The sequence below is a fragment of the Marmota monax genome, unplaced genomic scaffold (assembly GCF_021218885.2).
Source record: "Marmota monax isolate L192 unplaced genomic scaffold, Marmota_monax_Labrador192_F-V1.1 WCK01_AAM20220418_F8-fsc00099, whole genome shotgun sequence".
Taxonomy (NCBI): Eukaryota; Metazoa; Chordata; class Mammalia; order Rodentia; family Sciuridae; genus Marmota; species Marmota monax.
Genome location: NW_026692126.1, coordinates 1,519,709 through 1,541,475, shown reverse-complemented (window position 1 = coordinate 1,541,475; position 21,767 = coordinate 1,519,709). Strand labels below are relative to the sequence as shown.

General features: G+C 48.9%; 1 long non-coding RNA gene across 2 annotated transcripts; it reads right to left on the bottom strand.

The window, feature by feature from the left end:
• Positions 1–851: 851 nt before the first annotated feature.
• Positions 852–18,488, bottom strand: LOC124106058 (uncharacterized). Of its 2 annotated transcripts, none has more exons than XR_009228704.1 (4): positions 18,409–18,488; positions 13,949–16,947; positions 2,196–2,265; positions 852–1,337 (listed from the first exon to the last, which is right to left on the bottom strand). It is a non-coding gene; the product is annotated as an uncharacterized LOC124106058 (long non-coding RNA). The 2 variants fall into 2 exon arrangements; XR_006855974.2 differs by lacking the exon at positions 18,409–18,488 and adding an exon at positions 18,250–18,393.
• Positions 18,489–21,767: the final 3,279 nt, after the last annotated feature.

Sequence of the window (21,767 nt, the reverse complement as noted above, 5' to 3'; positions counted from 1 at the left end):
GCGAGCCACCAAATGCCGCAGTCTGGCTGGGCACAATCAGGAGCCACTTGTCAAAAGAAACTAACTTTATTTTTAGAACCACACACGCCAAACAAAACAGCCTCTCAGGAAAAACCCTCAGAGCCTCAACTGCCACCACCGGCTTTCCACAAGCCTCTCTCTCCCACCACCGGCTTTCCACAAGCCTCTCTCTCTCCCCCAAGCTTCTCTCCACCTCCCACAATCCTCCTGCTCTTGAGGCCGATTGGCTGGGTCACGTGGGCGGAGCCAAAAAAGTCCTCCAATGAGCAGCTCCGTGGTCTGAAAGGGCAGGGAAACAGCCCAATGAGCATCACCGCAGAGGAGCCAATCAGCTAGATGTTGCTGGGGCCGCTGTGAGCCAATCATCAGCCGGCAGCTGGAAGTTTGCTGGCAGCTGGAAGTTTGCTGGGGCCCCTTCGGCTGTGGCTCTCAACAACCCTCCAACAACAAAAAAGCCTAAAGTTAACAAAGTTAAGTGAAACAAGCCAAACTCAGAAAGTCAAGGGGCATATGTTTTCTCTCATATATGTAAGCTAGAGAAAAAGGGGAAAAAATGGAGAGATGGATTTCATGAAAACTGAAGGGAGATTGGTGGAGTAGAAGAAGGGTACCAGGGGAGGGGGAGGGAAGGAAAGGGGAGGTACTGGGCACGCAACTGACCAAATTATGTGTGTGCATGTACAAAAACGTAAAAATAAAGTCCCCTATTATGTGTAATTATAATGCACTAAAAATTTAAACCCAGTTTATAATCATGAGTTATTATGCATAATTTGAAGAATACTTTTTCATCACTTTTATTGATATTTATACCGTATTAATCACAATCATTTAGTTTGCATTATTTATTGATTTAATTGTTCTTTGCTTTTTCTTTTACACTTAATTTTTTTTTCCGTTGAGTTCTTTGTTTTGAATAATTTCTCAACGGGCAGGACTAGTCCTTCAAGCAAACATTTTCAAAAAGTGTTTATGAAAGAGCTCTCTCCACCAGTGCCGTCCACCAGCATCCTGCACAGTTAATCATCTGTTGCGTGGCAGTGCCCAGTCCACCCTTGATGGGTGCTGGGCCTATGCTCCCCTTGCCATCTGGCACAACATGAAACTGTCTGTAGAGGGCAGCAGAAGATGGGGAAAGAAGAGGCTTCCGGTTCCATCTGTGCTTTGCTTGCTACTTGCTCCAGGGTCTCTGAAGCCAGCGGAGCTCCTCTCAGCAGTTTCCAAGGTCACACTCACAGGTGTCTTCACAGCTCTTTCTGAGGGCATCCCACCTCTTAGCCTGTGGGGAGTTCAGTGCTACTCTCTTGGGTGGGTTCCTGGTAAAGGACAAGGGTGACCCAGTTGGTTTCCAGGAAAGCCCAGCCCCCTGAGGAGCTCCCTTTCCTGAGCCTGTAGGTCCAGCAGCATCCTCCAAAAGCAGCCTCCTGGGGGATGTTGTAGGTGGCCCAGGAGGAGGCCTGCAGCCCACCAGCCTCAACCTGTGGTTCTCTGCCCAGTCTTGGCTCTTATCTGTGTTCTAGTTCTGTCCAGGAACAACCCAGAGACCTTCTCTGCCATCTGGAGGCTGCAACCACACCTCCAAAAAGGACGAAATCTCAGGGTTAGGGAGGCCACCCACTTTCAAGTTCATTCCTTCTTTATTTTTACTCCCTATCACCCCTAGGAGATTCTTTAATGTTCTCATTTATTCACCCTAGAGGTTTAATTCCAACGCTGGAACACAATCCCTGTGAGCTATGGGACACTTCTTGGCCTCTACTCCCAATGGAATCCTTATGCTATTAACACCTCTGAAGCTGGGTGCGGTGGCGCATGCCTGGAATCCCAGCGGCTCAGGAGGCTGAGGCAGGGGGATTGTGAGTCCAAAATCAGCCTCAGCAATTTATCGAGGCACTAAGCAACTCAGTGAGACCCTGACTCTATTTTTAAAATACAAAATAGGGTGGGGATGTGGCTCTGTGATTGAGTGCCCCTGAGTTCAATCCCTGGTACCCAAAAAACACAACAAAACAAAACACCTCTGAGTACTGCGCTGGTTTCTGGAATCCATGCAGAACAGGAATCCTGCAGAGTTGCAGCTTGCTGGAAGGGTACCATGTAAGACGATATCACTGCAGACCAACAGGGCGGTCAAACCAGTTAGAGAAATGTCCTTGGTGTTCTATAAAACCTACCTCAACTTCTCCTCCATATCAGTGGGTCCACTATTCTTCTGGACTGCTTGGCTAGACTTGGTGTCCATACCTGTTAGACAGCAGATAAACAGAAGTGGGCAGTGGGCGAACATAGAGTTTAAAGGGTAATTCTATAGACTGAGCCATAGACTGTGCTAACCCTCAGCCTGTCTCAGCAGCCACAGCAGGCCATTCTGACCTGGCTGTGGTTTAAGAGATAACAATAGTAGGGCTGGGGTTGTAGCTCAGTTGAAGAGCGCTTGTCTAGCATGTGTAAGGTACTGGATTTGATTCTCAGCACCACATATAAACAAATAAAGGTCAATTGACAACTAAAAAAAATTTTTTTTTAAAAAAGAGATAACAGTATGTTACGATCCTGGACTCACAAGCTTGCTATTTTCAGGGTTGTTCTTCCTTCTTGGGATTAAGAAGTGCAGGTCCAAAAACCCACCCATGAAAAAAACAGCAGAATCCCTACTGGACCCTAATGAAAGAGAGCCTTGTGACCTTTATAGAAACCAAAGGGACGGAGAGTTGCCTTTAGGTAAAAACATGTGCAGTCCAACTGTCAATCAACAGCTCAGAGGTACTGCTTGGGTGGGATTCTCCTGAAACCTCCCCTCCTACCCCAATAAAACGGAACTCACAAAGAAGTGAGTTGTCACTCTCTTCTCTGGGAGGACCCACTCTCCCCCTTGAGGGTGCTCCCCCTCTTCTTTCTTTTCTAATAAACTTCGCTATACTCTTACTTAGTCTCATGTCTTGCTTGAAATCCTCTCATGCAAGAACACAAGAGCCAAGAACACAGTACAATCTCTGGCGCCATCTTATTCCATTCCATTATCAATATCCTCTCTTAACCACCTTGCTGCCACCACCCTGCCCAGGCCAGGCCCTGACCACCTAGCCGTAGTGGTGGCTTCCCTGGGAAAGTTATCTCCTCTCACTATTCCTGGAGCCTGAGTGGCAGAAGCCTCCCTGTCCCTGCCCCCAAGAGCCTCCGACCAGCTTGACTCAGTGTTCCTCCCTGTTCTGCTCACTCCTACTATCTGTGTCAATCTCCAGGAACTTCCCACCTCTGCTCTGTCATGTACCTGATCTTTCCTGCCAACCCAGGCTGCTTGAGGGGAGGGAGAAAACAGCACTTATTTGCATGTATATGGCTCCCTCTGCTGGTGAGGGAAATGTATATCATGACTGAAACTTAATTAGCTGTGTAAGGGCCAAAATAGAAGCAAAGATATTCAAGAAAACACAGCTGCTGTTCTCTGCTTACCATTTTCCCTTAGCATATAAAAATCAATCAACTGACCAACCCACCGTATTTTGACTTCTTACTCTTGTGGTGGTGGTGGTGCTGGGGCTGGGACTCAGGGCCTTGTGCCCTGTCCCCTCCCCCCCAATCACAATCTCTTAACATTTATTGGGTAATCACTACATGCCAGGCACTGGACTAATTTCTTTATATTATATAATTTATTCTGGTAGTGTAGCTTATTGGTGGATCACATGCTTACATGTGTGTGGGTGAGGAGATATATATATATATATATATATATATATATATATATATATATATATAAACTTTGTAAAGGATATACTTGGGTCAGGTTTCCTAAAAGTAGAGCCCAAGGCAGATCTCAATGTCTGTCCTCCATTGAAGAAGAATCCTCAGAATCAAGACAAAGGAGAAGGACAGAGTGGGGGGAGGAGCCAGGCTGAGTTCTCAGCTGCAGCCAAGCACCAGCCCCACCTCATGGGAAGCGCTGGAGCCGGTGCTGCACTGGAGTTGCCCTACTGAGGGACGGAAGTGGCCTTTCAAGCCATGTCAGGCAATCATCAGGTGAGACCCCCAAATAAGGCAGTGTCCATTTACTCTGAAGAGGGAGCGACTGAACTGTTAGCAGCCGACCTTCATAACAGCTAGGGAGTGCATGGCCCTGAAAAGAGGGCCGATTGGGCACCCATAATATCAACCGCAGTACTATTATTTCTGCTTTCCGAATGCAGAATCGTAATCTTCCACATTGGTAGAGACTTTGTAAATTTTGAGTGTTTTTGCTCTCATGATCTCATTCCAGGTGGCAATAACCTTGAGAAAAAGACATCATGATCTCACGAACAAGAGGGTAGGAGCCGTCTCAGGACTGCCCAGCCAGCAGACATGTCATGTGTTTGTAAATGGCATCTTCTCAGGTTAAAGTCAGTGGGGCCTCTCCTCAGCCCTCCAAGCCTTTTGAACTCAGACTGAGCCCTGCACAGCCTGAAGCTGTGGCCTCCCTGCTGAGATTAGGTAAAGGGACTTATGCCTCCCAGGAGAGGGGCTGTGATACCTCCTGGGCTTGCAATGCTCCCCCAGGACTGCCCTGAATGAAGGATTCTCATAGGCACTGCTGCCTGTTCAGCAGCTTGGCAAGGTGTCCTCGGGGGTATCTCAGATTCCGTCAGAGGAGACCAGGGCTTCAGGCCTGGGAAAGAGCCCGGGCTGCTTGAGAGCTGCCACAGAGCCAGCTGTGCAGGGGTCCTATCACAGGGGCTGGAGTTTCCTGGATCTTAGGGGAGGCATCGCCCCCCCCCCACCTTCTCAGGGATTTTTGCCCCCAAGCTGCCTCTGGATCCAGCAAAGAACCTCAATCCACCTATGGAATGAATGAGTTTAAGGAGCCGCTTTGGACATGCTCCCCGCCTCCTCTGAAACCAGCCATCAGAGTCTCCAGTGCAGTCAAGCCCTGCATAACGAGGTGTCATTCATAGACAGGTATCCCATAAATTTACAGTGGAGCTGAAAAACTATTGCACAGTGTCGTCAAAGTACAATGCACCACTCAATCACCTGTGGAGAGGCTGGTGTAAGCAAACCTACTGCACCGCCAGTCGTATTCAAGTACATCACATACAACTTTATTCCGTGCATAATACTTGATGATTAAAAAAAAATTATTTTACTGGTTTATATATTTACTAGACTGTATCTTTTTTTAGTTACAAAATTTAATTGTAAGGATCAAGCAGTGGTTATTGATCAAACTGAGCCGCTTTGACAACTTGGAAGTTTGCAGATAAACTTCAAAGGTGACTAATACTGATTTGATTTTCACAACAGTTTAGATCTGCATAAACTTGATTCTGGACATAGTTCAATACACAAGGCTGCTGGGCACTGTGGCTCACACCTGTAGTCCCAGTAATTTAGGAGGTTGAGGCAGGAGGATTGCAAATGTAAGGTCAGCCTCAGCAACTTAGCAAGGGACTAAGAAACTTAGCAAGACCCTGTCTCAAAATAAAAAATAAAAAGGGCTATGGATGTGGCTGAGTGGTAAAGTACTCCTGGGTTCCACTTCCAGTACCAAAGAAAGGTTGAAAAATTGTGATATATGATAAAAAATATATTGTGTATAAAAGTTCAAAAACCAGATTTGTATCTAACTGGCAAAACCTGCAACTTAAATTGAAAACTAAACCCAAGAAAATCGTTATGATGGCCCTGCCACTTCTTGCTTTGTGGCCTGCAGGTGTTTACTGAGGTCACAACCTTGGATCTCTTCCCTGGCCCTTTGTCTTCCCCCAACACAAAACCAAACTACAAAACTCACCTCAGAATACTGAGTGGACCCTCAAAAAATTTTTTTTTGAGAGTAGGGAGGCTGGTGCCCCTCTAGCAGTTCTCCCCATCATCTCCTCAGTAGAAGAGCGAGGGGCCGAATGTCAAGCTTGGCCAAGGGAATGGCTGGATGGAGGAGCCAGAAAAGAGAGGAAGAGTGGCAGAGGCTGCAGCCTTTCGGCTCAGGCTCTGCTGATGTCGAATCCATCTCATTGATGTCGGCCTCTTCTGTGTCCAGCTATTGTCCACACTGAGCTTCCGTTTCATTGTCCATTTCCAGGGCCAGGTTGTTAGGTTTCCCAGAACACTGCCCACCTGTGGGGAGCCATTCTCACGCGTGACTGGGTGACTCCCGGTTTGGGTCTGAGGCTTCTGGCTGTGTCGGAATTTTCCTGGCCCTCTCCTGATGAGAGAACCCGTCCGTGTGAGGGTGTGACTGACCACTGACCCCGGGGGGCCCAATCACTGACCCTGACCTTGGAGTGCGGCCCCCCCTCAACCTTCATTGATGGAATTATCCCCTGAATTTCTTGTTCCCCAATAAAAGGCTACTCCCTGGCGTGCTCTCTCTCTCTCCTGCTAGCCCTGGGTAATCCTTGCTGCCCTGCTGGGCGGTTAGAGGAGGGAACCAGAGAGGGGAGCCGTCTCGGACCTGGCAATAGAAATAAGGTAACTGAGTCTGTGTGTTTTATTTCGATCTCTTCTAGCTAACTTTTATGCCAAGAACCTCATTAATGAAACCAATGCGCAGGCCGCATGGTGGACCCACCGGAGTCAGAGGCTCTCCCGTGTCACCTTCTCTGGCACCATGAGTTACAGGTTTGATGTCTCCACTGCTGGCTGCTCCCATGGCTGTGACCCTGACCACTTGTTCCCTGGCTGGCTGCTTTGCTACTACATTGCTGGGTGAGTTGAGGTCTCCGCCATCTCCCCGTGTGCCTACCAGCCTTGCTGAACTCCCAGCTCTGTGTTCCATGACAGGATCAATGCAAAGGTCACAGCGACTGTTAAGTTCTATTAAAGTTCTTGGTGCCTCCCGTGTCTATATCATCTGGTCCATGTCTTCTCTGTGGTTTAATGGTTCCTTGCTCAGCCACATTGTGATGGTCTTGATTCTTGCATCCTGAGACTCAAGGGCCAAACTCGGGATTCTCCTTATACTTTCCAGAGACTCATCAGTAACTTACTGACCCTCCACCCGAATCCCTCTGATGACAAATAGTCCATGATGAAGCAAAGTCTATCAGTCATGGAGACAAAATGGACATTTAAATAGCTCTGGCCACGGCAGCTCAATGCCATGCTATATTTTTAATCATTATTTTAGAGTATATGCCTTCTACTTATATAAAAAAAATTGGGGGGCTGGGGGTGTAGCTCAGTTGGTAGAGTGACTGCCTCGCAAGCACAAGGCCCTGGGTTCAATCCCCAGCACCAAAAAAAAAAAAAAAAAAAGTTGACTGTAAAACAGTGTGTCGTGTTCACTGGCAGCAACTCGGGCATCTCGTGTCCACTGCATCTCTTGGCTGCAAATGGAGGCTGTGGATTGACTGCCCTGCACCTTCGGGTTTTCGAGGCACACTCTGTGACATTCACATGCAATGCCACTGTCAAAGGATGCAGCTGTCACCATAGAAGGTCCTACTGCTCCTCACCACTCCACCAGAGCTCAGGAGGCAGGTTGGTGAAGTAAAACAGGTTTCTTCAAAGCTGACCCTGAGGAAGTTAGGGGATACCTTCACTGCTTCCTATCTCTATCTATGGGGGGCTCAGGGGCACAAACAAGTTTTACAAAAGAAGAGGAGATACTGAGGGACCAAAGGCAGAAAACATATTTCTGACTAGGCTGTGCTAGTCAGAAATATGTCAATTTCCAATTCCTTTGTGCCTAGCCAGGGTCAGGGGGTGGCTTTTCAGTTTCCATTCACAGCATGCAAAAAAAGCTGTTACCATGGAGTTGGGAAGTAAGAACATTTAATTCCAAAGAGGCTGTGTTACAGCAGCACATAGAAGAGCCCCTGAAACCTCACATTATGGTGGGAAACCAGGCTCAGTCCAAATCCCCCATCGCATCACTTCCTGGGCATCGCAGTTAGAAACAGGTAGAAACAGCAGAAAAAAATCACAAGAGTGGCTGTTCTGACGTCAGTGAGTGGCCCTTGTCCTAAGGGTTCAGGGTAGCACCCACCTGCCAAGCAGCACAAAAGAGGTGGGGACAAAAAAAAAAAAAAAAGTCAGAGAGCTGCAGCACAAGCTATGACATAATTTTCCCAGAAACTGTGGCTAAACACATCCTTTTGCTGCTCATTGGCAGAATTTGGTCACATGACCTCAGCTGACAGCATAGGAGGCTGGGAAATGTAGTCTCTGATCTGGGCAGCCATGTTTCTAGCTAAAATTTGTCTTGGATAATGTAGGAGAAAGTTATTGGAGAACCACTGGCATGTGTGGCCTTAGGCCATCCTCCTGACCTCTCTGGGCTTGGAGATAAAGCTATCTTACCATAAACAGATTGCATTAATGAAAGCCTCATACACACAACATCCAGCCCAGAGTCTGGGACATACAGACAACTTTCCCTTTACTCCCCCCATCTCCAGATTTTCTGGAGTGTGTATTGGTAGGTCTCATACTCTCAAATGTGACCACAGCTCCTGCAGCCAGGGCCTGAGCACTGAGCCCTCCCAAACTCCCAGAGTCAGCCAGAAACTTCTTGCCAGAGCTTCTGAGCCAAACCTCAGCATTAGTAGACTAATTAAGCCCTATACTGACTTCCTGGAGTCTGGAAACATACTTCCCCCACCTCTCTGAGACTGCTGGCAAGGTTGCATGAGAGAACCCCTGCCCAGCCCTCATCACAGCCCCAGATTCCAGTCTTGTCCTGACTGGTGGCCGAGAACAGAGTGCGAGGACGGATTCAGGGAAAGGCCTCAGACATTCTCCAGCCTGGGAAAGCTGAGGGCAGCAGCATGGCAGAGGGCTCCCTGTGCTCCAGGAAGGAGCTGCCTCTTTGTGCACATCAGAGTTTCAGATTCTTCTACCCAAAGATGCCCAGAGGCAGAGATGTTGACCCTTAGCTAGATAATCCCTGTCTCCCAAGTTTAGAGTGTTGCCCAAAACAAGTGACCATAGGTCAAAACTTTTCTTTTTTGGGGAGGGTGTGTGTGTGTGTGTGTCTGTGTGTGTAAATGCAACTTTGTTGCAGAAAAATTAATCAATTACTAGCAGAACTATTAGCTGATCACTCATCCATTGACAACTCTTATCATTTATTCAGTGCTATATTAAACAGTGTATTGGAGGACAGATGAACTAATGTCTCCAGCTTCCTAACAAAATGTTTTGAGATCCTATTTTGGAATACAAAGAACATTTGGCTTCCAATTTCCATTCTCTGTAGAACAAGAACAGGTCATTCCTCCATTGACATGCATTAACAAAAAAATCACATTTTTCCATTCTGCTGATGCTATAAATACAGTCCCAATCCTCCAGCCACTTCGGTTATGAGCATCAAGTATATCATGGGACCTCAAATTGCTCACAGCGGAAGGCTTACACGGAAGGGATGCTGCTAGAATAATGCTGTTTCCTTTGATGTAACAACTGAGCATCCATTTTCCTCCCCTCCTGATGACTTTTTGAGCATCTTACAACAGTAGGGAATGGTTTTAGTTTCATAACCAAGTTAGAGTGAAGACATTGGCCACATAATATACATGCTCCATTTTTTTTTTAATCTGAAACTTGGGCAACTGTTCTCTTGCTACTACTTTACAGTTGCTAAAAGAAGTTTTTGTCCAAGGCTGAAAGATCTTAAATCTTCTCAAATGAGCATGGGAATGAATGGAGGGAGGTAAACAAAAACTAAAATTAAGGGCTGGGTCTGTGGCTCAGCGATAGCGCACTTGGCTGGCATGTGTGAAGCACTGGGTTCGATTTTCAGCACCACATATGAATAAATAAAATAAAGGTCCATCAACAACTAAAAATATATTTAAAAAATAAAATAAAATTTAAAAAGATGAGGTCTGGTAGGGGAGCAGCTGGATAAGAAAACCAAAAAAGGAACAGGAATTTAAAGTCTACTCCAGCTCTAAGGAGGTGATTCTGACATTAAGGCAGTATCTATTCCCGAGATGTTGTGTTGTACTTATCTCTGTCTGTTTTATAGATCTGTATGTACTCTGGCATTAAGGATCATCCGGGTTTGGATCACACAGCAGTGAACCAATAAATAAAAGTACTTTAGAGCCAGGCATGGTGGTGCACACCTGTAATCCCAGGAGCTTGGGAGACTGAGGCAAGAGGATCAGAGTTCAAAGCCAGCCTCAGCAACTTAGGGAGGCCCTAAGCAACTCAGCATGATCCTGTCTCTAAATAAAATGTAAAAACAAGGTTTGGGGTGTGGCTCAGTGGTTAAGCTCCCCTAGGTTCAATCCCTGCTACAAAACAAAACAACCAAAAAACTTTAGAAATACTTACAGCAGGGCCGGGGTTGTGGCTCAGTAAAAGAGCATTTGCCTACCATCGTGAGGCATGGGGTTTGATCCCTGGCACCACATAAAAATAAACAAATAAAATAAAGGTACTGTTTCCATCTACAACTAAAAAAAATTTTTTAAAAAATACAGCATTGTGGTCTTAAATTTTGAGACTTTTTGATTTTAGAATTTTGCTGCCATTACTGTTAATATTTGGATGAGAAGTTCTTGTTGAAATGTAAATGCAAGTGATTTGAAGGTGTAGACTGTAGGAAAATGAATTGTCGAAAAGAATATGCAGGGCTGGAGATGTGGCTCAAGCGGTAGCGCGCTCGCGTGGCATGCGTGCGGCCCGGGTTCGATCCTCAGCACCACATACAAACAAAGATGTTGTGTCTGCCGAAAAGCTGAAAAAAATAAATATTAAAAATTCTCTCTCTCTTTAAAAAAAAAAAGAATAATGCTCTTAAGAACATTATTTAAAAAAAGAAATATCAATGAAAATATAGTTAAAATTTAAAAAAAAAGAAAAGAATATGCCACCGTGATATGGGCTCTCATTGGATTTCATAATTGTGGGTTTCCAGTAAAATACTGCAGGCCCCTCCTGGACCTGCAGAACATGTGCTGAACACCATGGTCTATGCTTTTGCTCCAGCTCCTCACTATCTTGGTGTGTGCTCAAAGGTCAGGCCAAAACTCTTGATTATCCAGAGAGCGGGGAAGGTCTCCTTGACTCACACTGGTTGTGCCAGACCCAGGTGCAGAGAAGCCTGGGTCTCTTTCCCATGCAGTCAGGTGATGCCTCCCCAAGAGGCTCAGGCACATGACACAGACACAGACACAGAACTACTGTCAGCTCTCAAAACACTTCAGTCATATTTTTCTTCTGAAAAATTCAAGATTCACATTTTGCAGGTTTAGCTCAGAATACATGTCCCCATTTCTTTTTCCTAGTAAAATTAACACTCCATCAAAATATACCACACTTAATCTCTAGTTTCACCTGTCCTGGGCACAGTGATCGTATCCCTTGAGTCACTGAAAAATCTCATTTCATTTCTGCACAACCTCAGGCCGTGGGAACTCTTGTCCTGACAGATTTGGAAACAGAGGGTCAGGAAGGTTAAGCAGGTTGCTCAAGGTTACACAGGGAGGAACTGGTTGAACTGGGATTTAGTGCCTGGTCCACCTGGCTCCCAGTTTGTCCTGTAATCACTGCATTGAGGTAGGCAGGTGTTTCCCTGCCTAAGGTACTGACCCTCACCCAGTAAAGGAAGCCAGCTAAGGGATCTTGGCTACCTGAGAGAATCAGGGACTCATGGTCCCTAGAAGAAAGCCTTCTTCTAGTTGAGGAGATGAGCCTTGGGGACTACAGGTCCCTACCTCCAGCAGTTACCATGAAGCCAGGCTAGGAAGGTACTTAGAGGCTGGAGAGCCAATGTCACTCATAACATGGGACCTGCCTGTACACTCCTCATCTTGCAGAAATCCAAGACCAGATAGGCACAGGGAAGACCCAAATCCCTGGGGGGAAAAGGGCTATATTATAACCTGTATTAAGACCTGGTCCCTAAGGCTCACCACCTAAAGCTTTATTTTAAAGGCCTCTTAACCAAGGTGTGTCCAGGAGAATCATCAGATCAAACTAGTCACAGACACCTTCTCAACCTGCTTGTTCTCCAGAGGGAAGAAAGAGGCCTCACCCAGCAAGACAAGCTAGTGGCTCCTTTAACCCAGGAGGTACTGAGAGCAGAGGGAAGGATAACATAGGAGGCTCCTGATGAGGAGAAGTGCGCCCAAGCCTAGATGGTCCTCCCTCCCTGGCTGGCCTCTGCTGCAGAGGGAGCCTCCAACTTTCACCCCGGGGCCACTTCATCTCTTCCTAGAAACTTGCCCCCTGCTTGAAGGCAGGGGTGTGACTAATCTGGACATTTCCTCCCAGGAGTGGTCCCAATGGGACAGTTTCTTTTCTCTTTTTCTTTTCTTTTTTTTTTTTTAAAGAGAGAGAGAGAGAGAGAGAGAGAGAGAATTTTTTAATATTTATTTTTTAGTTTTCAGCGGACACAAGATCTTTGTTTGTATGTGATCGAACCCGGGCAGCGCGCTACTGCTTGAGCCACATCCCCAGCCCAATGGGACATTTTCAAGGCCCTGTTCTAGACCCAAGTTCTACAACAGGACCCCCAGCCCAGTAAGCCCTTATGCCCCAGGGATGGTGCCTATCTTGCAACTGTTTCTCTGTGCATCTCTGACTATCTGCTAAACATGGGCGACCCCTCTAGCCCGGCCCAGGTGCTCACTAAGTGGGCTCAGAATACAGAATGGATCTGGTATTCACTCTTGGCCAGAGAGGACATGACAAAGGAAAGGTGCTAGCTGATAGAGAAGGAAAGTCCCAGATGAGATATCTGGCTGGGGTCTGGGAGACCAGTGATGTCAGTAGGTACTCCTGCTTCCTCTTGGGTCCTCAGGTGAAGGAGACAGACTCCCCACCTTGCTGTGGGATCTGCAAGACTTGCTTGAACTCTGAGCCTCATCTTTACTTCTGTACGACAGGGAGGTGAGTCCTGCCTTCATGAAGATGAACAAAGGTAAATCACTATGATTCTCTGAAATAGAAAGAGAGGGAGAGCACCAAATGTCTGTATTCCTCTCTGTGTCCCTGTAGAATCCAGTTTGATGGTTGGCACGCTGGTGTGTTCCCAAGTACACCAGCAGGGGGAGCCAGACCCCCATTTTGGAGTCTGAGCTGCCCTGGTTGGGAGCTGGGAGTGTCCTGTCTTAACAGGTATTGCTCCAGGCAAGGTGTGTCTCAGCCCAGAAAAGGCCCCCAATCTCCTGCGATCTGAAATAGCTGGCTATGTTTATTTAAAGCCAGTCACCATTTCTCATCGTCTGACTTCCTCTGGGTGCGTGCAGGGCTGGCGGTGCGTGTGCACAGTGACTGTGTGACTGTTCCTGTGTAACTCTGGGCTTGTGCCCAGCTGGGGTAGGACTTTGGCCAGCCCACATCCTGGGCTCCATGCAGTGTCCAGGCAGATGGTCCCTAGGCCTGGAAACAGTGCTACTGGTGCTGCGGATGCACCTCCTTTGGACTCTGCCTGTAGGAGTTGCCCTGTGTGCCCTTCATGCGGAAGGACCATTCCAGCAAATGGTTGGCTCATGGCCTGTGGTCCTACGGGGCAGAGAAGAGGACACAAACTGTGAAGCAGATTTGGCCAGCAGAGGACTTTCCCAGCAGCTGGCTTAGAAACCCCATTTCGTAAACAATTACTGAGGGGCCCCCCACAGGATCTTCCTTTCCAACTTGGGGGCACAGGCAAGGAGCTTACAGAGCAGGAGGCCAGAGAACGACCACAGAGGAACTAGCCCTGAAGAAGCATCCTGAAGAAGGGGGTGGAGACTGCAAAGGCCTCTAAGAGCCTGGAAGAGGCCATGGTCACCCCGAGTCGTAAGGAACCAGAGGAGTTGTCCAATGAGACCACAGGAGGCCCCACTATGATTCCTGTTCTTGAGGGACCAGGGGACCAGGCAGGCACACAGAGAAGCGGTGTGACAACTCAAGGCAGACTACAGCACTTTACAGCTTGCCAAACTATTTAACAGATTTTTATTCTGTGAGGTAAATCAGAAAAGGAAAGTCACAGAAGTTAGTAACTTACCCCAGGACACACAGCCAGGACTTGAGATTCTACTTCCCCAGTTCCAACCTCAACTGGTCTTTTAGGTAGCCTCTGCCCCTTCTCCTGCCCCAACTCCCTTGGGCAAACCCTGGTAAACACAACAGGGCCCGTCTTGGTTTGACAGGTCGAGAGCTTGTTTTTGTTTATTTTAGCTCAGGTCACCCAAGTTGGTTAACATCTGGAGGCCGAGCTTACCCTACCCAAACACACAGGAGGTAGGCGGGCAGACAATGCTACTGTGATCCTTTAGAGGGAGTGCAGTTCTGTCCAGAAGGCTGGCGTTGGGATTGTCTCCTTCTTTTTTCTCTTGCAGGACTGAACCCAGGACTGAACCCAGGGCTTCGCCCCGCTGCGCTCACCCCAGCTGTAGTGCCAGGATCTGCTCAAGCCACCCATTCCCTCCTGTGAGTCCTGGCGACGCAGAGCCAGAGGAAAGGAGCCAGCTTTCCCCCAAAGGATTGCTCAACCTGTCAGACAGGGCCCAGAGGCGTGCAATGTGCAAGAAACACCAGGGAAAGGGCAGCTTAGGAGCCCACCTGGCTTGACTCTTACCTCTCCTGGTTCCCAAACCAAGTCTCTGGCAACCCTCAAGTGCCACCTTCTTTACCCGGAAATAAATCATAGAATGACCTGAGAGCCACAGGGAGGAGCAAGAGACGATGCAGGTGCCCAGATATCACAACCAGGTGGGGGCAGATACAAAATCTAGTGGCAGCTCTTACCAGTTACAGGCAGCTGGGTGACTTCCCTGTCCCTACAGGTGACCATTTTACAGTGACCACCCACTACAAGTAGACTTTCCTTGCCCCAGTCAGTGCCGGGTCCCCTCATAGGTCCCTGCCATGTGGGGCACAATGATGCAGGTCTGTAAACCCAGTGACTGGAGGCTGAGATAAGAGGACTGCAAATTTGAGGCCAGCCTTGGCAACTAGCCCTTGCTGTTCCCTGGCCCTTATTGCATTGTCTCTGCACAGTTAAGTGCCCAGACAACTCATTGGGCTACAATTTTAGTATCACTGTCATGTCAAGGGGAAGGAGGAGGAGAGACTGCAATGTGGTGGAGCCATCCTTTGAGTAGATTTGAAGACACGGTGTGCCTCAACCACATGCCCTCCAAGAAGACAGATTTCCAAATACAGGGGACCTGGGATCATGAGCTACTATATGTGATCCTGGGGCATTTCTTACCCTTGTGGAACTACCTTCTTCACCTATCAACTGGGGCACACACCCATGGGAGTCTAGAGAGGGTTACAGTTGAACCAATTTTGTTTGTTAAGGTGGTGGTGAGGTCTCACTCTGTTGAGGCTGGACTCAAAACTTCTGGGCACAGGCAAAGCTCCTGACTCAGCCTCCCTCCTGAGTAGCTGGAACTATAGGCATACAGCACACACCCAGCAAGAGAGAATTATAGATGAAACTTGTGGAGTGTCTGAAGCCTTGCCCAACACCTGGAGGGATTCATAAATGATAACTGTAATCCTGACAGCCGGGCAGGGTTCCAAAAGAGTCAAATTCACAGATTTGTCCACATAGCTGTGGTGTGTCCATGACGAGACTTTGTAAGTGAACTACTGCTGGAGCCCATGGTGGGCAAGAGCCGCTTCACAAGCAGGGACCTGGGAGAGCTTCCTGAAGACATTGGGACCAGGTCTGTTGTGACCCTTGGATCAGTGTGGTGACCCACTCGTTGAGCCAAGCGGGCCCATGTGTATGGACACACGTGCACATGTGTGTGTTTTCTGTTCTTTTGTCTCTCTCCTTCCACTGATCTGTCCCGAAGGATCCCGGAGTTGGAGGGGAAGAGAGTTATCATCTCATCCATTCACTGCTTCTGATCGGGATGGTCTATGAACCACTGGCTGTGAGTCACATCTTCAAGCCAACTTCCCCTTCCCACCCCACGGAGGGGTCAGTTCACGCTCAGCTTGGGTTCAGCCACCACGTTTCCCCTTTGGCCAAAGGCGCACCCTTCCGGCTGCAGCGTTGCGCTGGCTTTGTGTGCTAAGGGGAATCTGCTACGGCAGAGCAGACAGTCCTGGTGCCAACCCTGGGCCCTGCCTGCTGGGTGATGAAAGGGCTGCTGGGGCTGAGCCTGGCCAGGAGGAGTAGAGGAGGGGCAGAGGCAGCTCCGAGTGTGAGCAAGTTGCCCTCGGGCGCTGGGGGAGTGTCTGGCCCAGCGCTGTGTCTATTTATAGCCGGACACACCAAGAGACACGCATGCGCAGCAGAGGACTTTTTATTTCCTGGAAACATTTACCGCCTCTCTCTTCGTACCAGATTTCCCAGGCAGCGTCATCCCGAAAAAAGCAGAAGTGCGTGCAAGCAGAGATCTTTGGAAAACCCAAACCCGATGGCTCCGCTGCCCTTTGGGAACCTACAGTGGTGTCCCTGGCCTCGGGGTGATCTTTCCAGGCATTCTGAACCACCCTGCTCATTTCTCCATTTCATGTGTCACCCCCAGACTTCCCCACACTCCTCCCAAACCAAAACACGGTCCTGGCCTTGGCTCCAACCAGGCCGAGCCTCTACACCTCGCGCCAGGGTGCGCACAGCCCATCTGCCAGGAGCGCGATCCCCGCCCCGCTTCTTCAGCAAAGCGGTCCCATCTCTGAGATGCGGCCCACAGGTGACCCCCCACAGGTGTCTTTTCTCACCTGCCGGGTTGGCACAGGATCCAGCGCCCCTGAATACTGAAGACTTCGTCCGCTTATCTCACTTGTCCCTAGTCACATCTGTGTCCTCCAAATCATGAGTTCTTCAGGGTGGAGGACCGTGTCCCGCTCCCCTTCGCGTTTCCAACACGTAGGTCAGCACCTGAAGCAGAGCTGACGCTCAGTGGGGCACTGAGAGGAGGCGTGAGATTGCCAGGGTGGAGCTGCCAGGCTCCCTGAGGCCCTGGGGCAATGCCTGCCCGGTCCCCTGCCACCTGTGAGAGGTTCCAGCTGCTCAGCCGCTCCAGGAGTTCGTTTCCTACCCTGTGAGGTGGGAAAAAACAATCGAACCTCACTTAGAAGATAATTGTGAAATTTCTGCGACACTGGACATAAAGGGTTCCCTAGAGTCCCTAGTGTGTATCCACCGATTATTTTCTCTCACAACCTACATTTTGTCTATTAGCAACTCCTGTAGACTCCTCCTGTAAGACAGCCACTCGCTTCTTATTTTCCAATAAGACATAAAGGATCCCCTAGAGTGCCTAGTGTGTATCCACCGATTATTATCTTTCCTGTTTAGCTTACTGGTCTCAGGATTATCCTTTAGGCTTTCCTACTCTCAACCTTCCAAACCCACCTCTATACAAGAGCTCAGTGCCATGAGACCACAAAGAGCTCAAATTGCTGTAAAATCCTGGAAGAGCAGCATCCCAAAGCTCTGGGCTGGGCGCAGGCCTCTGCTCTCTGGCCCTGGGCAGTCACAGCTGACTCAGGAGGAAGAACCAAACCCTGCTTCTGCCTCAGACTCGATTTTCCCCTCCTCTTAGCCCAACCCAACCCCTGCAGTGGTGGCTTTGCTGGAGCTCCTTTTCTCTGGACCTATGGGCGCTGGACCTATGCCCTAGGGAGAGGGAGCCCTGGGACAGGACCCCAGGAGAGAACAATGGCAACACTGCCCACAGCTGCCCTTTGTCAGTTTTCTTCTTCTTCTCCTTCTCCTCCTCTTTCTTCTTTTTTTTTTCCCCCTGAGACCAGGGATTAAACCCAGGGGCCCTTTACCACGGAGCCACATCCCCAGCCCATTTAATTTTTTGAGACAGGGTCTTGCTAAATTGCATAGAGCCTCACTAAATTGCTGAGGCTGGCATCGAACTTGTGATCCTCCGGCCTCAGCCTCCTCGGCCGCAGGGATTACCTGCATGCACCACCACGCCTGGTTTGTCTGGTTTTCTTGAGGTTCCCACAGGTCCTTCCTGGGAGGGAAATCAGTGCCATCCTCCTGGGACTTGATTTCCCCAAAAAAGCAATACTTTGGGTTTCACAGGGTCTCAGGATTATCCTTTAGTCTTTCCTACTCTCAACCTTCAAAACCCACCTTGGGAATCCAGGGCCCTGGTTTTGTGAACATTGTCTGATGTGCTGGCCATTTTGGTTACATTCAACCGGACTTCCCATTTGAACTAGGAGCAAAGTTGACTGTGAATTCATCCTTACCCGTACCCCCCTCCCCAACCTACAGAAGTCCTGTGAGAGGATTGGCCTTCTTTCCCTCCTGTCCTCCCTCACCTTCCTGCCTGCCTCCCATTCCCAGCCCTCCAACCCATGGCTGGCAACCTCTCTGACCTCTGGCACAGGTGAGGTACCCTCTTCTGCTCCCAAGCCCCTCCCTCTGTTCTAAGAACACTTTTATCCAGACTCCCAGCTGTGAGTGACTCATCAGCTGTGGGGACACAGTGCACCTGAACAGAGGGAAGGTAGAGGAGGGGGGCATTGTGACAGGACCTGATAAAGTCCAAGAGCAGTAGAAACTGAAGAAGGCCGTGAATCCGCTGCTCTCCGTCACAGCTTGGAGGCTGGGTCATTAGGCAAAGTCTGTAAATAACATCTGAGTGGCCTCGCCCAGCTGGGTTGGGACAGTGACGTTCTACTCCCCAAATAGAACTCGGTCATCTGCCTCGGGCATTCCCCTGGCCCTGGGAGAGCAGCAAGAATCTGTCCCTCCCCCTGAGTACTCTAGAGCTGGGACCCAGAGTGTGGGGACCCCCCAGCTTGCAGGTCCATGGCAGGATTGGGCCAAAGGTATGGTTCGAGTGTTCTTTGCAACCTGTTTCTGTCCCTGGAACACTCAAGGTCCTTGTTTTCAACAGTTTATAAGAGCAACAAAGAATGCTGTTCCCCCAGGAAAATAAGCAGAGATTCAGATGCTCCGGGGACATCAGAGTGGAAGCAAAGGACATCTATATTTAGGCCTACAGAAAGCCATCCACTCACTAGATGTGTTTGGGGTCTCCCAGGAGGACGCTGACCGGGGATGCAGTGGGCACCCAGGAGTGCTCCCTGTGGGAGCCAAGTGTGACCAGAGCCATGCAAATGAGCAATCAGGCTTTCTGTCCCTTAGAGCGTCTCTCTCCTGCCACCCTTTCCACTCCAATAACCCCTCCTCCCTCTGCAGAGCGGAGGGGTGATGTTGAGACTGCCATCTGCCACCTCCCCCACACGCCAGGTCCTTGAGCAGGAGTAATCTAAACGACTTGGGTAACTGAGATAAGATCCTTTGCTGCCATTAAACATTGACAGGCGCCAACATGGTGAGAGCGCTTGGTTGCAGAGAAAGTCCTGGGCTAGTCGATGGGGTGTGGGAGGCCACAGCTGCTGGGCCATTAAAAATGAATGGAAACTCCTAGAAGGGGCTGCCTCTCTGAAAGTGTCATTAGCCAGGGGATGGTGCCAGCAGGATTCAGAAAAGGCCCAGACTCTAAGTAAAAGAATAGTCTTAGTTATGCCCTTCACCCTCTGTTAGTTGGATGGAAAGAATATGAGCCCTGAATTTGAGTCTCATCTAGACTCTATAGTATAGCTTTAAGCATCCTGAACATTAATTTATCTGTAAAATGGGCTTAATACTTACTCAAAAGGTCACCATAGCAGGGTGCGATGGCGCACACCTGTAATCCCAGCAGCTGGGGAGGCGGAGGCAGGAAGATCACAAGTTCGATGGCAGCCTCAGCAATTTAGCAAGGCCCTAAGCAAATCAGTGAGACCCATCTCTAAATAAAATATTTAAAAGGGCTGGGGATGTGGCTCAGTGGTTAAGTGCCCCTGGGTTCAATCCCCAGTACAAAAAAAAAAAAAAAAAAAAAAAGTTGCCCTAAGAATTAAATGAGCCAAGTGTGGTGATGTGCCCCTGTCATCCCAGCAGGTTGGGAGGCTGAGGCAGGAGGATCACAAGTTCAAGGCCAGCCTCAGCAACCTAGTGAGGCCCTGTCTCAAAAAAAAAAAAAAAAAAAAAAAGGCTGGGGATGTGGCTCAATGTCAGAGTGCTTGTCCAGCATGCACAATGCATCAGATTCAATCCCAAGAACCACAGACGAATGAACAAAAAGGAATGAAGTGAAATGGTATGTGTAAGTTGGTTAGTTCAGAGCTTGGTTTATTAGAAATGGTTCTAACAGGATACCACCTGCCCCTGCCCCCACTCCTCTTGGAAGCTGGCAAACCTATTTCCACTCTCAAGTCCCTCAAGGAGACTCTTTCTGGCCCTGCGGAATCTCTTCTCTGCCCCTTCCCACCTCAAGGGTTCTGGAGACCCTGGTCTCACAAAGGATGGAAGGGAAGGAATTGGGTCACTTGGCACAGATCACCACAGGCTGTCAGGCCACAGGACCTCAGGTACAGTTAGTCCAATACCCTCATGTATGGCAAAGGGGAGGGACTGAGGCTCAGCAAGTTGGTAGCATTTAGAGAGTTCAAGGTGCTTAAAACCATACTCTCCCACGGGGCGCCATGGCGCATGCCTGTAATCCCAGTGGCTCGGGAGGCTGAGGCAAGAGGATTGCGAGTTCAAAGCCAGCCTCAGCAATTTAGCAAGGTGCTAAGCAACTCAGTGAGACCCTGTCTCTAATAAAATACAAAAGAAGGCTGAGGATGTGGCTCAGAAGTAGAGTGCTTGCCCGGCATGCGCGAGGCCCTGGGTTCACTCCCAGCATCACGAGAAAGAAAAAAAGGAAGGAAGGAAGGAAGACATCACTCCTGACTCCTGGCACCATGCAGGAGAGCTGGGGCTGGGGCTGAGAGGCTCTGCCCCTGTCCCTGGGCAGGTGCTGTGAAGGGTGAGTGATTCACTCCCAGCTCCACAGTCAGCACAGAATGCAGGCCCAGGAAGCTCTTGTGACTGCCAGGCCAGCAACACCGCTCCCTTTCAGGGCACCTGGAATTTCTTGTTTGCACACTGGACGTGCACTTGACCCCGCACATTTTGTTTCTGGCAGTGGTGTCACGTACTTCCTTGATGCTTGGAGGTCAACAATTGAGCGGGAGTGTTTGAAGAGGGAAGAGGATGAGCCAAGTCTGACAGGGTCAGTCTTTTCTCTGCCCGGTGTTTGCCCCCAATTACCCCTGACTCAACTTGTAACTAAATCGTGCTGTTATTACAGACCACAGGCTCCTTCCTGCTGCAATCACCTTGGGCTTCCTAGTAGTGTCACCTGGGGCAAAGATGAATGGGATCTGGATGGCTCGTTGGAGCAGGGAGTCAGGAGGTAGGAGCTCCAGGTCCCAGTTGGCCTCTTGGATAACATCTTATTAGCCTAAAGTTCAAAACCAGTCTGGGGCCACTTAGTGAGACCCTGTTTCAAAATCAAAAAGAAAAAGGGCTGGGGATGTAGCTCAGTGGTAGAGGGCCTTGTGTTCAATCCCCAGACTAATAATAAACAGCTTATTCTGTGGGATCATTGTGAAAATTAAATAACACAATAAACATGAAAGTTCTGGGAGATAATCCATATCATTATGACACAGGGAGGGACTGAATGAAATAGTCCGGGGCACATTGGCCAACCAGGTTTTCTTACACTGAAAAGGTTCTCCAACCCTCCCCACTCCCAATGGGCCAGAATGACTCATATCACCCTACTGCTGTTGGGAAAGTGCCTGTGTGCTCTCCATGGTCCAAATGAAGAAAGTGAGACTTCCTCTTGATGCACCAGAGTTCAGAGGCCAGAGGATGGATAGATAGGCAGCTAGACAGACCCATATATTATATCCTCGTATATATGCTACATAATATGTATGCATGTGTATGTGTGTATGCCTACATATTACACTGGCCTAATTCAAAGTGTCAGAATCCGGAAGAGACTTTC